The sequence below is a fragment of the Tigriopus californicus genome, chromosome 5 (genome assembly GCF_007210705.1).
Source record: "Tigriopus californicus strain San Diego chromosome 5, Tcal_SD_v2.1, whole genome shotgun sequence".
In the NCBI taxonomy this organism is placed as follows: domain Eukaryota; kingdom Metazoa; phylum Arthropoda; class Copepoda; order Harpacticoida; family Harpacticidae; genus Tigriopus; species Tigriopus californicus.
In genome coordinates this window covers 12,410,599-12,415,017 of record NC_081444.1, presented here as the reverse complement: position 1 = coordinate 12,415,017, position 4,419 = coordinate 12,410,599, and positions in this window count along the sequence as shown.

The following is a 4,419-nucleotide window of genomic DNA, read 5'->3' as shown; positions in this document are numbered from 1 at the left end:
CAAGATGGCTTAATTATTTGCCCAATTATTTGTCGTGTAGACGCACCATTACCTAATGGTGCCGTACACGACAAATAATTGGGCAAATAATTAGCCATTTCACAAACATTGTTTGCCATTTCACAAGTATTTCACAAACATTTCTCGATTTGAACATGTTTAAAGTTTGTTGCCCAAGAGCAAATATTTTCATGGACGACAGCATCCTCCCGAGCGCTTCCAACCAAGGTGTCCATTTTCAGCCAGTACAGAACTTAACTCATTCGATCCATGATGGTTTATAATAAAGAAAAATGTATTGATTGTTGTTCATTTTGACACAGGATAACCCCAACTTGGAGAATGAAGGGCCTGGAATTGTCAATTCATGTTCAAAGTCATCAGATGTCATCCTATCCCCTTTTAATGCAGTAGTCACACTTCCATCTCCCGTCGAGAATTGAATGATTGAATGATGATCGATCGATCAACCAACCAACATACCTATCTCCGGAATCCGGATTCATCTCCTCACGTCCAGACAATGAAAGTGTCGACCCCAGTAAACCCACCTACCTCGGCCTGTCTCGGGGCTCAGCCCGGTCATGGACCCGGCCCTTCTTTTACATCCGCCGTGAGAAGACTTGAGCAAGCCAACCCAAAGCTAGATGGATGGAGGTGTGCTTGACCTCGTCCAAAGAAGACTGATCCGATTGAAGTTGGATCAGATCATCAGAGACAACGGAATCATCGGCCACCATACCTGGAGGTTCTTGACCGTTATTAGTCAGCCCTCGGCCGACACACAAGCCCATGATCGGTCCTCTACGTACACCCTTGAGACCCCAAGCAGCCAGCTACTTTTGGCTGCTCTTCGTCCATTTCCCGCCCGCCAATTTAGCAATTTTAGCCATGAAAGCCAGATCAGTCGGATCTCAACGGATCGAGTCCTACCACTGACTCATTACTTTAAAGCTGCCCATGGCCATCACCGTCCTGTGAAATTCCGTCTGTTCTGTGTGCGGGTCCTTATTTGTTCTATAAAACTGAACTCTTTTTTAGTCAATGCCATCTGTATATGTTAACTGCATATAATATCCAAATTGCCTTTATCATGTTTAATGCTCTTACTATATTTGTGTTAACCTTTCTGACATGACCTTTGAACTCTATATCGTTGTCATATTTCGACCCGTTTCTCGGCTATTAAATTGTTTAGGATACTCTTGGAGAACTGTTGTCCATTTATTCACGATTATAAAGAGTTGGAAAATTGGTCAGGTTTTCGTTTCCAATCAGTTGGTTTATGATTTATAGTCAAAATGAATTGTCGAAAATTCTTCGAAAAGCGAAAATGTTATTAAAATTGCATCATCAGGTGGCTTATGGTAAAGTTCATAGAACGGGGCCAAACATGCCTTCAAGTAGTAATCGGTTTCAGCCAACATATGACCGCACAGATTGAAATGGGCAAATAAAGGACCTTTTTGGAAAGCGAAACATTCTCATCATGACAGTGCCCATCGGTGGTTTTTTCAAATTTCATTCCTCAGTTTCCCTATGTTCAATTGCTAATCATCTTGTTTACCGTGCATACATAAATATTGAATGAAAGACCCATTGAGAAATGATACAATCACTGCAAGTTCATCTGATTAGAAATCTCAAATCAAATATTTGTCAAACCGTTTTGATCGGGTAGTTTCACGTGTAGACGGCTCAGAGATGAACTGTTTGTCAAATGCCAAACATTTCCGAAATTGTTAGGCAAACTTTGTGACAGAAAGTTTCTCGTGTAGACGCACCATAACCTAACCCAACCTAACCTAACACGATATTAATAACCCTTAAAGACTCTATCTAAACCTTTCACATTTTGCCACAAATTTAAAATGAGCACCGCCAACTAATCGGTGGAGAATAACGTTTATCATAGATCGATCGATCAACCAACCAACACCGATCTCCGGAATCCGGATTCATCTCCTCCGTCCAGACAAGGGAAGTGTCGACCCCGTAAACCCATCCACCTGGGCCTGTCCTGGGGCTCAGCCCGTCATGGACCCGGACCCGACCATGGTCCCGCGCCTTCTTTTACATCCGTCTGTGAGTAAGACTTAAGCGGGAGAGAAATAGCCAACCCAAAGCTAGATGGATGGATGGAATGGATGGGTGGATGGATGGATTCCTTGACCTCGTCCAAAGAAGACTGATCCGATTGAAGTTGGATCAGATCATCAGAGACAACGGAATCATCGGCCCATACCTGGAGGTTCTTGGACGGTTATTAGTCAGCCCTCGGCCGACACACACGGCCATGATCGGTCCTTCCCTACGTACACCCTTGAGACCCCAGCATCTAGACCAACCAGCCACTTTTGGCTGCTTTTTCGTCCATTTCCCGCCCGCCAATTTTAGCCATGAAAGTCAGATCAGTCGTATTCCAACGGACGCGAGTCCTACCCGCTGACTCATTACCATAAAGCTGCCATGGACATCACACCTTCCTGTCAAATGCCGTCTGTTCTTGTGGGCGGGGTCCTTATTGGTTCTATAAAATTGAACTCTTTTTAGTCAATGACATCTGTAATATATTTATAACTGCATAAATGTCCAAATTGTCTTATCATGTTTAATGCTCTTACTATATTTGTGTTAACGTTTCTGACATGACCTTTGAACTATATATCGTTGTCATATTTCGACCCGTTCTCGGCTATTAAATATTTATTTGATACTCGTGGAGAACTGTTGTCCCTTTATTCACGATTATAATGAGTTGGAAAATTGGTCGGTTTTCGTTTCCAAACAATTGGGTTATGATTTATAGTCAAAATGAAGTTCGAAAACCTTTCGAAAAGCAAAAATGTTATTAAAAGTGAATCATCAGGTGGCTTATGGTAAAGTTCATAGAACGGGGCAAAACATGCCTTAAAGTAGTAATCGGTTTCAGCCAACATATGACGCACAGATTGAAATTGGCAAAATAAAGGACCTTTTTGGAAAGCGAAACATTCTCATCATGACAGTGCCCATCGGTGGTTTTTTTTCAAATTTCATTCCTCAGTTTTCCCTATTTCCATTATACTAATCATATAGTTTTTACAGTGCATTACATAAATATTGAATGAAAGACCCATTGGGAAATGATACGATCACTTGCAAGGTCATCTGATTAGAAATCTACATCAAAATATTTGTCAAACCATTTTTGATCGGCAGTTTTACGTGTTGTAGACGGCTCAGAGATGAACTGTTTGTCAAATGCCAAACATTTCCGAAATAATTAGGCAAACTTTGTGACAGAATGTTTCTCGTGTAGACGCACCATTTCCTGGATTTGAAGTCGGTTTGCCTGAAAGGGCTCCACTCAGGACCTTTCTGACATCTTCACCTTTCTCCCCAATGTATTCCACCATCATGGAGTTCACCTCAGAGACCATGTCGAGGGCCCGGCCCTGGGTCTGGGTCTGGGTCTGTTTTAGACAAATTGTCAGTTGTAGTTTCTCAACGAAATTGTCCGTAAAGTCACACTTTCTCCACCAACCAATTAGCAAGATAGTGGATCCGGAAACTTGTTCTTCTTGTTTTTGGTGCTCACTCGTTTATTAAGCATTCTCGCTATGAAATTGTTCAGTTCAAATTGGGAAGTGAATTAGTTTGAATAGCGACTTAAAAGTGACATGAAAAACGACAAACTCCTTCCCGTCATACATAGTGTTGATTATTGCACCTCCGGCCGCGTTCCAGTGCCATTGGTCAAATGGGAATTGGTTTGTCTTCTTTTTGGAACATCCAAGAACAATAACATCGTTTTCCAAGATACCTGTGCGCTTGGGTCCAACTCAAAAGTTGCTATTGGAAATTCTGACGCAATCAATTGAACCTTACGTGTTAGGTTGGAAGTGTCTGGATGAGCAGAAATGCAGCCCTCCAAGTGCATCTCAATTCGCCTATAGATTGCAAATTGTCTTTGAAACTTATCACTGACTATGAAATGGAAAAAAATCTCTTCCATGATTTTTGTTGGGAGGAGTTACAATCGAAACTGAGCGTGGTTACCTCTATGTAACATATATCATTCATGGTATATACTGGTGCGAGATTGCTAAATTTGAATCTCCCGCCGATCGAGTTTCCCGCCAATCCAGTTTCCCGTCAAAAAAAGAGACGCCAACTGATTCGAAAATGAGAACTTTGAACCGTGACATGCAGTGTCAAAATCCTCGTCTACGACAGGTATATCTAAAGTCTCCAAATTAACCAACATAGGATATTCAGCCAACTACCTCTCAATAACCAAGGTTGCGTGTTAATAAACTTCCGTAGAGCTGTGTCAGCATCAGCTGCATATCCGTATCTCTCACGAACCCATCAACCATTGTGTACGTGTTTTATTTCTCTCCACAGAAATCCTTACTTCTAGATATCATCGTTCAG